Source organism: Ambystoma mexicanum, chromosome 6q, assembly GCF_040938575.1.
Source record: "Ambystoma mexicanum isolate Mex_15411 chromosome 6q, UKY_AmexF1_1, whole genome shotgun sequence".
Taxonomy (NCBI): domain Eukaryota; kingdom Metazoa; phylum Chordata; class Amphibia; order Caudata; family Ambystomatidae; genus Ambystoma; species Ambystoma mexicanum.
The window spans coordinates 1,560,883,265-1,560,896,889 of NC_090937.1; the positions used below are offsets into that span (position 1 = coordinate 1,560,883,265).

The window sequence follows — 13,625 nt, forward strand, 5'->3', positions numbered from 1 at the left end:
TTCGAACAGGTTGCTTGTTTTGACAGTTTTCCAGTTTCTTTTTGTGGTGGTTGTTGATTTTGGGGTCTGGATGCAGAGTGGAGTAGGTAGTCTGATGATGAAAGGGATGATGAGATAGTCGCACCATAGTATTTGTATCGGTGGTGCCGCAGTGATAAGTTTTTCCTGGGCGAAGATGGCATTGAGGGTGTGTCCTGCCGAGTGTGTTGCTCCTTTGACTAGCTGTTGTAGTTTCATGGTTTCAAGTTGTCCAGTCAGTGAATTGTGGGAGTTTGCGTGACTTGTTTCAAACCAGATGTTGAAATCCCTCAGGATAATCTGATTTCCTTGCTTGATGGCTATGTTGATGATTGATTCTATGAACTTATCAACAAAGGTTGCATCATAAGACGGTGGTCTGTACACCAGAATGAATGTGACTTTGGTTTTTGGGTTCACTGATAGGTGTATGAGCATGGTTTCGCAATTGATGATGTTGAGGGGGTCATCTGTTTTTATTTTTAGGTGTTCTTTGAATGCTATTGCAAGATTGCCTTCTTTTTTATTTTTCCTGTTTATTTGGAGGCATTTGATGGCAGGCAGTTTTGCAGTGTGATTTTGTAGTTTTCGTCCAGCCATGTTTCTGTGATGAATAGGATGTCAATGCCATTGTCGTTGAGAAGGTCGAAGATCTCTGTTGAATGTTTTGACATGGATCTTGCGTTTAATAGATTGCAGCGAAGTTTAGAGGTGTGGTTTGGTTTGGGATTTATTGTTGTGGTCATCTTCTGATCAGTTTTGGGGTTTCCTTCGAGGTTGATCTCTAGTTGAGGTGTTGGTACAGGCGTGTTTGATGATGATGATGAATAGAAAGATATACAGTCAGCCAGGCAATGAAACGCCAGACCATTGATAGCTTTGTAGAATAGGAGGAGGGACTTGAAAAGGGAGTGGCTGTGAATGGAGAGCCTGGTGTGCATGATGTCTGTAGGAAGAAGTGGGGAAGTGTCTAGGTAGGTGGTAGAGACTGTGGGTAGCAAAGCTGAGGACTTTGTCTAGAGGGAGGAAGGAAAAGAGAGTAAGGCCAAGGATTAGTATTGACCAGTAATTGAGTTTACAGAGCACAAGGGTGGAGATTCCAATTTTCGTATAGAGTGGTGAGTCCGAAATTGATGAATTTTCCAGTCCAGTTGTTGAGAAGGTTACTACATGTGGTAGTTCTAATGTTAGTTAAAAGCTGATGCAGTCCGAGGTCGCTATCAAAGAGGACTCGCAGGATGTGAACATTGGGTGAAGGAGCAAGAAGGTCACACAGAAAGGAGTTAGGAGTTGAATGGAAGGGATAGCTTTGGAAGTTGGGAAAAGGATTACTTCCATTTTTGAATAGTTGAGTATGAAGCAGCAGAGAGCCATCCATTGACGGATTGCAGTAAGACAGCTGGGAATCAGTTCTGGCTTGGGTGAAGAAGGGAATGGAGATACATATTTGAGTGTTGCCAGCAAAGAGATGTTAGTAAATGCCAAAGACTGAGAGGAGTCTTCCATAGGCAGATATATAGTGTATGAAGAGCAGAGGCCCAAGGACTAATCCCTGGTGGATGCCGATAGGGTGGGGTTTGGAGGTCAGAGGTTCAGGAGATTTTTAACAAGCATCCTTCAAGGTAAGACTAAATCCAGGCTTGAGCAGATTTGCGAAAGCGGAGGTCCTGGAGAGCGTGAGGGAGAGAGGAAGGTCGCCAGTGTCAAAAGCAGCAGTGAGGTCCAAAATGATGAGTGCAGATGAGAGTTTGGAGTGCTGAGCATTCGAGTCACGGTGTGGGCATGCATGACTGCAGTCTCACTGGAGTGGTTACTATTGAAGCCTGATTGAATTGAATTTGTATTTTATTGAATTTGTATAGTGCTTTTGCCAATGCGCTGAATAATACTAAAGGCGGCTCAACAAAATTTAGACTGACAGTAATACAACATTAGGAAATGAAAGTAAATGATTTTTCAGCGCAAAACAGAAAGGTGAAAAGAGATATCAGAGTGGATAGAGAGAGAAAGGAATTTACAGTCAGGGAAAACAACAGAAACGGGATGAGACATATGGGGGCTTGAGACAGAGAGAAGTTGAAGGTGTCCAGAATGGAGTGGATGGGTTGGGGTGTAGAGAGAGACAAGTGAGGCAAGATAGGATGGGGCGAGTCCATGAAGACATTTATAGACCATGGAGAGAATGCAAAATAGAAGTCAGTTATTAGATGAAAGAAGGGAAGCCGAGCAAAGATGAGGGGGTAGTAGAGGCACGTGCGGGCAGATAGAAGATAAAGCGAAGACCGAGCAGAGAGGAGCCAGATGGGAGTCTGGAAGAATGACCAGAAGAGAGAAACTGTATTCAAGAAAGGAACAGACAAGAGAGAAAACAAGAAGTTTAGTAGCATGGGGGATACAGGAAGGGACAGGCACGACAAATGTTATAAATGTGATAGCGGCAGGTGCGGCAGTAGTTGCGATGTGAATAGTGAAAGAGAGGAAATAGTCAAAGATGACATCCAGTAGGCCCAAGAGACTGAAAAGGAGCGATTGGAAAGATAAGAGGTGAACCAACGAAGGACAGTACCAGAGATGAGGGGAGGGGACCGAACAGTGAAGAAGTAGGGTGACCACGATGCAGGTAGTTAACGGTATCTGAGTCTGAGAGTATATGAAAAGAGGAGAGAGCGGATTCCAAATGTGAGGTGGGAAAGACAGGCTGAATCAGAGAATGAGGAGCAGAGTTTGGCAATTTTAGAGATGAAGAAGTCCACAAACTGAGTTGCGAAAAAGGGAGAGGAAAGGGAGGGATTAGGCAGTTTGGGAAAGAGAATTTCAATCAGCAGCTGTCAAAGGTGATGTGGATGATAAGAAAAGGAGGCGATCAAGGAGGAAAATCATGGTCTTTTGGCATCAAGCAAGAGAGGGTCATAGCAAGAGTGGAGAGGGCGTAGAGAATGAAGATATGTGGGGACGTGGGATTTTTTCCAAAGCCATTCGGCCTGGCAGAGTGGGGATATCAGAGAGAACAAAAGAGGGTGACAGCCAGGTTTGAGTGGTTCGCTGTGATGGCAGAAAAGAACGAGGAGGATAGTGATAACCAAGAGAAGATAGGAGGTTACTATGCAGACCGGTGGTGTCCTGTTCAGGGGAGAACGTATGCAAAATGTCAATAGATGGGAGAGAAAATATGGGGTTAGAGAGAAGAGTAGGGCAGTTAAAAGACAACAAGTTGCGTCATAAAAAGGTGATTGGTGTAGAGACTGGCAGGGGAGACGAAGTGCGTTATGTGAAAAGGAAAGCAAGAAATGATCCAAAACATTAATGGGATGAATAGAGACTGTAGTCTCAGAAGCGAATGAGGAAAAGATAAGATCTAGGGAGGAGCCTGAGGTTCTGGACGAGGGGGGAGGCATTTGAGAGAGATGATAAGAATCAAGATGAGAGAGTAGAGGACAGAAAGAAGAAGTGGGAGAAAGATACGTATTGAAACCCCCAAGAATCAGAAGGGGAGAATTAGTAGGGAGTATAGTTGAGATCTTCATAGATTGTGAGGATGAGAAAAGAGATAGGGAGAAGTTTGAAAAAAGTAAGAGGAAAGCTGTGTCAACTGGGATGGAGGAGTCTATCTACCTCTACCATGCTTGTGGGGAGTGTGTAAACATTGTTTATATGGGGAGGAGAGAACAGCAGGATTAAACGTATTGTAAGAGGTGAGCCTGGTTTCAGTAATATATAAGGAATGAAGATTGAATCAAGCAGCTAGATTGAGAATGTAACGTGCCTTAGTGCAAATGGAACAAGAGTTCCATACGCCTATAAAAATGGAAGGAAGGGGGCAGGTGAAAAATGGAGGATAGATAAGATTATTGGGGTTACGCTACCGAGAAGTAGAGTTAGAAGAACGATAAGATGGATAGTAGGAGGGTATGGAGGGGGCCATGAATTAGGCTGTGGGAGAGGTGATAGTGGGAGGATAGATGGAGGCCTATAGTGTAGAGAGAGATATAAGGAAAAGGTGAGCATATGTATGGAAATACATGAATGTAACCTTGAAATGCAACGGCACAAGATGTGGTTGCGAAATGGCAGGTAGCGTGCCCCGTGCACAAAGAGGGGAAAGCAGGGTTAAACACGGCCCTTAAATGGGTCACCCTTATGTCGGGACACCCAGGGTAAATGTTAAATGTTAAATGTTAAAGGTATTCGTACCACGCACCGTCACCAACGGAGTTGGTCCCCAGGCGCTAGGGCACAGGATCCCTAATTTGACCATTCCAAATGGATGGCGCCAGCACCAGTGGCATCAACAGTGCTAGGAGGTTGGAGCAGGGATGTAACAGGTGGCAGACCTGCAGATAAAAGGAAGGATAAAAGGATTCATCTGGGGGCGGCAACCCCCAGATGAATCCATTCCCTGTGCTGGCTCAGAGTTGGTTCACAAAAATCAGTACAGTAGCGGTCACATGATCCCTCGCATGACCACGCTGGATGGAGGGCGGCATCAACAGTGTCATTGCCGCTAGGAGGAGGGAGTAGAGGCGGTCGATGAGGCAGAACAACAAATGAAGAGAGGCTCTCAGGTGGCAAGCCCCAGGTGAGTCTCTGTCCTGCGTTGGCTTGCAGTAATCTGTATAGTAGTGGTCACGGAATCCCCGCAGGACTGCGCAGGATGGAGGGCGGCAGTTCCAGCGGCGTCAATGATGCAAGGAGGAGGGAGCAGGTGAAGGTCATGCGGCAGAGGATCAGACGAAGAGAGGACCTTGGCTGGAAAGCCCTCGGTGAGTCTGTGTCCTGTGCTGATTGAAGTGGATCTTCAAGTCAATTATTCTCATGTAACTTAAAGATCCAGTTGAAAAGCACCCGGTCAGGTGCCTATGAATAATGACATATTAGGAAAACTGGATGATGCTTGGAAAGAAGATTGGTTTGGAAAAGAGTTTCTACAAAAGAAGTAGGCCATTTGTGTGCTTCAAGGAGGAAAAGAAGTGTCTGGCAGAGAGATAGAGAGAGGTTTAAGGCTCAGAGATATGAGGGCAGACAATTGGGGCTAAGTGTTTGACCTTTTGAGGAGAAAAGATGTTGATTGGAGAGCAAGATGAGTGGTGCTGCGATGGGGGAGTGCTGACTTGGCAGGAGAGTTAGAGGAGATGTAGTCAAGAGTAGAATGGATAGGGGTACAGGTGGTGGATAACAGGAGGATGGGAAGGGAGAGAGATAGGAGGATTGTGAGAGTTTTATGATCTTTAGAGATTTTAGAGGATATATTCAAAACAGGCCTTTCTTGGGCTCATGATGTGGTGAGATGAATATCTTCTTCAGATATTAGCCAATAGTTGAGCAAGTCTTGTTTTCAAACTTCTCCACATCAACATGCTCCTCCTATTCCATCATAGAGCTGCTTGCTAATTCAGAGTTCACAGAGGACCATAAAATAGTTGGGTCAGACATCATTATTGACCTCTCCCCAGCAGACCTGAGATCCTAGTTTTTTATTGGCTTGTTTTCACGGGGGTCCGGTATCCAGGCTATATTCCCCACTACTGGGTATCGCAGGGCTCGCATTTACTTTGTCTGACGGTATTTTCCAGTTAAGTACGAGATCCTTCTTTCTTTCAGAAATTGGCTTTTGTATTTCATTACATTTGGTCTGAAAGGTGTAAACTCAATCATTGCGGTCGTCCCTATCAGCCCTGATGTATTTCTTCTCCAAATTCAGGTGTTTACAAAAACCAATTCTTAAAGCAATTCTAACTTTGAGGGTCCATCCAACCTCTCCATATTTGAGTTTATTGCAACTTACTTAATTGTAACATGCTGCCCCCCTAAACCCATCACAGTAGGGTTTGATCACCCCCTTTGTTGACTCTGTGAGGGTTCTTTTTGTTACTAGAGATGGCACTTACTTTGGATTTTCCCATTTCAGGGAACCACTTTATTCATGTTTTCTTAATCCGAAATGTAGTAGTTTAATGGAGGTTTAATTTAGTTTTCTATGTACTTATTCGTAGCAGAGACCATACGATTCCATGCTATTCATGCAGCCTTTACAAATCCTTTCAGTGAAGGGTCATACAATGGCACCCTAATCTGGTTCTGCAAAGAAATGTGTTACTTTTGCACCATTCACTGAAATGATTTAAATATTCATGGACTGCGTTGTACGTGAGTGATGTTGGTGGTCCCCTCCGTTCAATTAGCTCTTTCAGTGAAAATTATCCACACAAGGTTTAAGCTAAATAAGGAAAATATACGACAACATTCCAGAGCACCCTCTCATTTTATGAAGTTGTCGAGCTCTGCTAACTTCAACACAAGACCACACTGGGTGGTGCTGCATTTTACTGTTATTGGAAGACATTGGTCAAGGGTTGTACGATCAGTGTCTGAATGCGTTGCGATTGTGAAGTCACTCAACACTATTGCTAACGTTATTACAAATTATACACAAACGTATCAAAAACACCACTCAATGCTAGTTATTGCTGTTAGCTAATTCTGAATCTTCAAGGCCTAAGAATGACGATGATATCCCCTTGTTCCCTTCCAGCCTTGAAGCACTTTGAAGCACTTCACTTATGTATAAGTGCTTACAAATAAATAATTAGAATTACAATTACTCTTTTTAGAGACTATTGAGCTAAGTCTGAGAGCTCCTTTAAAGTATTATAGGACACTGCTGATGTTTCCATGAATGCTCTCGGTGGACCATGTGCAGAGGCCTAGGAGTGTCAAACACACATCCCACGAGAACCCACAAAATGTGCAGCTGTGCCAGGTGGAGGGGCAGTCACCATAGATTGAACATTATAGTAAATAAGCTAATGATGTTGCAAAGCTTAGTGGACCGCACCACCCTTGCTTGAATTGATGTAATGTAATGTGTCATTTGTATATCCCCATTTCCTATTGGTAAGGCCTAAAGGCGCAGTAGGGGAACGCCATCAGGGGGCCGAAGTCCAGGATATGGGAAATTCATCAGTGGTAGATTGGAATACGTGTGTGCTAATAGCGCCATGGTTACCGCCTACCCTGTAATGAGGCCCTTTTTGTTGCCTCAACTTGGCTAAACCTTTTGCCAACTTCTTCTGTTTCTCCATCATTTTTAAACTTCATTTTGTTTTTCTGATGACTTACTTGATTTCCAATTACAGTATTTTAATATAAGTATATGTTTGTCAACTAGCACTTTGCGCTCACCATACTTCACTTGTGCTGAGACAAAAGTAAATTACAAGGTCTACTACACTGTTAGTAATTGTATTGAAATAACTCAAACTGCAGTCTTGCCGTGGACATTTTTACACAAATGATAGCATTTTTCATAAACATAATTGTTTACCATCAGCTAACAGTGCCTTGCTTGTTAGCTTCAACTCAAGATTGTTTTCACTTTTACAATATCAACAACCATTTGTAGTCACTTTCAATCGTAAAAAGATATATGAATTTCCGGTATTTTCAACAGCCTGACATCATACTTTTACAATACATCAATACACATACATATGTTTTCATTTGTAAAACAGACAGCAGCAGACACGTGTTTCGACCTGTCGCCGTTCTCAAGGCTGACTCTTAATCTCTTATTATAATGTGAGGATAAGTTACCAATAAGTCTGTACTTGTTGGTCATGCAATGAATCAATGAAGAGTCAGAACAATATATAAAAATACAAATGGAAGAAGAAACAGCACAAGGACAAACATGTAGAAAAAGAAAAGAAAAAAGAAAAAATAATATTAACCATTCTACAAAAAACAATAAGTACATGTCAATTATTTGTTTTAGCACCCTCTTGTCACCTCAATTTGTGACTTATGGCAAAGCAACCAAAATGCATAGCTCACAGATACACTCTGTTGCCTTGTCCCCCTGTATTGGAGAATCTTCAATTCCAAAATCACCCATGCACTGTATCAATGTTGTGTTCCATTCAAATAGTATTTGTGATCATTGAGTGTGCAGTATCATCCCTAAATTTGGCCAGTTAGCATATGGTTATCAGCATGCCAGATAGTGGTCCCGATAACCCAATGTACCAATTCTGTCTATCCACTCTTTTGATCATCCATATGGAATGCATCACTGAAGTTTGACAATGGAACCCCCTACCACACTGATCCTGTGGCTATGTTCCAGTCATCAAATCTTAGATTAAGCATCTAGTGTGAAAACTCATCCGAAAATATAATAGTAAGGCCTTAGACATTTGAAGATCATTTACCCTGTATGCCATACAGTACCATGATGGGTTGTTAACATACCCTATATCTCGAAAATATATTCCAAATCGTCTGAGTACACTCTGTGTTATAGTTTCCTTATATTGTATTTCAATCTAATATCTCCACACCTTATATCATGTTTGCTAAAAATAATATCGAAATTGAGAAAGTATGTCTACTACTATTGTAGCCATAAACAGCCTATTGGTAACACCACAAACAAAACCAAGGCCTAACCAGTCCTCCTAATCTCTCACCAAATATCATTGGTTCCACATAATGTTCTAACCTGCATACCTTGAGTATTGGTCAGCAGCATAACAGGTACATTCTGATGTTATGCTGGTTTGCAGAGTTATTAATTCACCATCAAATATCCCAGCATAGTGCAAAAGAATTATTAGCATAGCCACTCATCCTACATGTGTTCACATCACCAATAATGACTTACTAATAACATTAGTGCTTGGTGCATCCTCTTAAGAGTGACCCAATGTGCTGTTTGAGCTGAATCTATTTTCATGCCCCATATCCAATTTAGAATAACTGTAGTCCCTCCGTTTGAATCCAATTAAGAAAAACCCTGTTTAAACTTACCATATAATTCTGTTCAGGATGGTCTGTAAGACATCATCCTTTTGAGTTGGTGTCCTGCGTGTGAATCCACGCAGGTACCATTGTGTTTGTTTATAATATGCTAATTATCGTGTGATGTCACATGTATGCAGCATCTGACATCACGTTCATCACCATGATGGTGATGAAGCGGGGTAAAGCGTAGAGATGCGCCTTGGCACCCCTGTCCCGATATCTTCAGATATTCTAGTTATGAACATTTAAGTATTGTTGGTCCAATACCATAAATCAATTTCCACATATTTGCCAGTTTTTCCCTATAATATCATAGATACATATCATCGCCATGGATGCCATGGATGCCCTCTTGCCACCATGTTCTTTTAGGTCAACCAATTATGGTGGACACCAAGGCATTGAGTCCACCTCTACCTTGTAGCTTATCTCCAAAAGACCACAGTGCCTGATTAGCATACGGTAGCGAGACGCGTAGAGGGGATTTCTGTTGAATTCTCTCTGGTAGTGGCTAGTATCATTGCTGACTTTCAATATTGTATTCCTCCCAACACCCAAACCAGTACTATTGCACACAGTACATATAGTATAAATTACTGTTTTCTTTCTCTTTCTACAGATCCCGAAGAGCCGCCTGATGATGGCCACTGCACCGTATCTCTCTGTGTTCTAGATATCGCTCTGTCAATTATTCCACTTTGAGTGGGGCATAATGGCTGCTGAATACATATCCATCTGATGCACACGACCATAGTGGAAGTACTAGCCAATCAGCATCAAGCCGTAGAACGCTGGGCACAAAGACTGGGCGAATTACCTACAGGCTCCACTCGGGTTGTGCCTCCACCGGTTAAAACCCACAAACAGATGCTGTTTTACGCTTCATTGAAAATTGCAGAAGGTGGAAAGTAGGATCCAGGAGGACGCACCGGGAAATACGTGCGCCTGAGAGCGAGGTGCAATTAGAGGCATTACGTATCAAACAGTAGCATGGGGGTTCTTCATTGATGCCACTGGTTGTGACAACGTTATTAAAGATTGAGGAATTTTACAGCATAACATTTATGCTGATCGTGCCCTTCAGTTCTCGCGACCAAGGACGGGCTCTACTCCTCATTTAGAAGCATTGGTTTGGACCCCAGCATGATCATGGTCCGACAGAACCCAATAAGTGATCAGCACTTCATTTTCAAACACGTGCAGAGATTCGTGAACCGGAAAGATTACCCTTGACACATTGAAGGCAGTCAGCACTGCTCGGGTTACTCAGCAGCCTCCACAGGAGGTCCGCGGCATCCAGTTGCTTGGAGCGCGCCCTCATTAGGTCACATCCTTCTGGCACCTGTAAGTCTGGCCACTTTAGTCTAGGGACTGTGATGTGAGTTAAAGAGAAGGGGAGAGAAAAGACTGTGGCGGCCTCTGGTTCACTGAAGTTGCGATGGCTTGTCAGCGGCTCCCAGACCTGGTACGTAGCGATTGTGTTTTATTGTACATTATTTGTATATCTTTGAAAGAAATTGAGAATTCAATTGTATTATATATATCCACAGTCTGTATGCCATCACTGTTCTCATTATATCTGTAACCAGAACCTAGATGTCCAAGGGCTTTGCATATATATATATATATATCTTTCCAAGAAAGCTCGAGTAACCCCCCTGTTGCCAGAGATGCGCTATTTGAAAATATACAAATTGTTAAATGCATTCCAAAGTAGATTTAAGCCTGTTAACTTGTAATAATTCTCCACCACTGTGTGCCTGCAATCCCTTTTTTTACAAATGGCGGTCTTTAAAGGCTCTCAGATGGATATTTATACATATTCCGCAAACCTTGATTAGAAAGAAATATTACAACATTCATGCATTATCAGGAATGCATAGAAGCAAGACCCATGCGTAACACCACCTCGCAGATCCCAGAAACTAGGAAAGACCATTAAAGGAAATCAGAATATGGTTATGGGGGTGGGAGAATAGTTCGTTTTGTCTTGGAAACACAACAGCTTTGCATAACAGGGGTTCGTATCCCAGTTCCTCCCTTTAGAGACCGGTCTCCGTTATTAAGCGTGTTTATAAAAATATAATGAACGCCTGACTGCTGACTGTTTCAGGCCTGTAGAATACTTTCTTTCAACTCAAGAAAAAATTGTCTTCTCATAACTTCATACTTAAGGTAAAAGCAATTCGAAAGACGGATTTTAACAAAGAAAGAACTAATAAGGCAATTTAAATAATTTACAAATCGTTTATAAAGTGTGCTTTTTTGGTCTAAAATATAAACACATATCTTTGTTCCGACAAGTGCCACTTCCAGAGAGGGTCCAATTAGGAGCTTTGCATAAACAATGCAGCGTTTCAGTGCCTTTCAGCCAATGATTACTCTCCAGCGCACTTTAATAGGGTAGAGAGAGCACAATGGAGATCAATCACAGATTTCAGAAAAAGAAACCATGTGATCATTTCTTCTTAAAATATCTTTCTCAATTATTATTTCTCAATTTTCTTTTGGAATAATTGTGTTATTGCTTTTTCTGCACTAGTTTTGAAACTAATGGTTTGGGATAGCGGGGTACACTTTTGGCTCATTTTAAGTAATGCAAATCAAATGTCCTGATTCCCTTTTAATGTGTGCCCCTTCTTTGAGTTCATTGTGCTCTCAGGTTGTTTGATGTTGTTCATTTTTTGTTTTACTTTGTTATTTCTTGTTGGGTGGACACCATTCGCCCCTGAAACCTCCCTTCAGCATCTCCTCCGTGTTTAAAAATTGACTTTTGATATAGAGAAGTGAAGACATTTTCCAAATAAACATTCTTTGTAAAGAGCAAGTATTTCTCAGCAGCAATGTCAGGCCCAGAACAGGGCAATACATGAATAAACCGCAGCAGGATGACTGACAAGCTCTCTTAATCCCCATCATCCATCATCATTTACTGTGGTGACTAAGGCAGATGGGAATTGTAGTCCAACACATCTGGAGGGCCAAAGGTGGCAGATGCCAGATCCAGGACAAGTTTTGCACTCAGGTATGTCTATACTTGGTTTCAATTACAAACAGATTTGGTGAGCCTGTGTTATATGTTAATATGTTGATAGGAGCTGCATACCCAGATTTGAGGCAAATGTCTGAACAACATAGCTAAGAAAGTGAAACGGAAATATGGCTAGTGATAAAACAGGCATTACAGGACAATGAAATAGACAATAGAACAGGCAAGAGAATGTGGCAGCAGAAAGTGATCAGCCCTTTCATGAATAAGGCGTCTGGAGTTTGACTTGGTGGCTTAAGCATAACGAGTATAAGCAAACAGAACAACTCTCTGGGTTTCTCCATTTAACGGTCTGCTGTGTGGTATGTGCCTTCTGTGTGAGATAAATTAATGTCACAACAACAATATCATGACAAAAAAAGCTTGGCAAAATGATTAACAAAGTGCTTAACCCCTCAGCCACACAATTTGCAATGACTCTTACACTACGCAAAGTAGTGGTAGAAGTGCGCAAAAAAAAAGTAGTGGAAGTGAGCCCCGGCGGGGGACATAGAAGGCAGGAAGGGAGCAATGCACAAAACATTTTTCAAGGGTTACAGCCATGCTGGTTGACCACCAATTAACTTGAAACAGATTTCACTTTAGCTGTAACTGCTATCTGATGGTAAAGTGAAGAAGTGTGCTTTAACTTCACAAAGAACAGAATGGACAAAATGATTACAAAGAGTAGTGGAACTGTTCAAAGTACAAAGAAAAAGGAGTGGAACGTCGCTCCCGACCGCTTCCACTCACTCCAACCATTGACACATAGCACACTTTCTACAGATACATTTAGTCATATCCATGTCTGTATCCAGACAAAATAATTGACCCATGAAATACAGCACTTAAGAGATACACCTCCAGCCGAAGAGCGTATTAGAACATTTAAATCACTTGAGAATAGGCAGTTTGCTGGGCTGGTGCTGGCTTGCAGCTGCTATGGCTCTCCGGCAATTCCCTGCCCACTAGATAGTCTCAAGAAAACGCCTCATATACCGATTATTGCAAACAAACTCATTGAGCAATTCGCTGGAGACTGGTATGGTGTCTAACCCACCTATACTCCCCCACCTGCGTAAAAATCCATCAGCATATCAGTTTGATCTATCGAACCTCGGGCCTATCCCATTTTTGGCATAAACTGGTGAATTGCTTGAGAGAGCGTTGGTGATACAGCGGAAACCTTTTGTAGAAAATAATCAGCTTCTGGAACAGTTACGGTCCAGTTTCCATCCTATGCATGAGACTGAGTCCTCGTTACAGCTATTCTTCCTGATTTGAGAAGAGATGTGGATAATGGTGGTGTGGAGGCCAAGTATTGTGGGACCGATCAGTGCCCTTCAAACATGTCGACCACGCACCCCTGCTTTCTCATATTATCTCATGATTGCCTTATATCCTTCCTCATGGAAAGAAAACAAAGAGTCTCAGCTTCTCGGTCTCGTACATACTCTCTAAATTACGGACTCATAGAGGGTTCCTGAATCGTGTCCATTACTTCCAGTAGTCACCTTGCGGCTTCAGTTCAACTGAGCCAAACATCTGGGGTAGGAATATCTATTTACGCTGATGATACAGTTAAAATCCACAATACAGGCTATTTAACTCAACCGGCAGCCAATCTCAGGCCGTGGATACAGAAACAGGCCAATGGGTGACCTCCAATAGCGTAACGATCAAGCCACCCGAGACGGAACCAATGCAGGTTATTTATTAAGAGATTTATAAACTTAAAAATGTTAAGGAGCGTCTTCCCAGTCCAATATCTCCTTAATTG

General features: G+C 42.3%; 1 long non-coding RNA gene across 3 annotated transcripts in view; it reads left to right on the plus strand.

Annotated features, from left to right (window-relative positions):
* LOC138516838 (uncharacterized) overlaps positions 1-13,625 on the plus strand; it is a 111,229-nt gene that overhangs the window by 53,004 nt on the left and 44,600 nt on the right. For all 3 annotated transcript variants that reach the window (XR_011282316.1, XR_011282314.1, XR_011282315.1), the window contains exon 2: positions 9,437-10,282. This is a non-coding gene — a long non-coding RNA (uncharacterized lncRNA). The remainder of the gene's footprint in view (positions 1-9,436; positions 10,283-13,625) is intronic.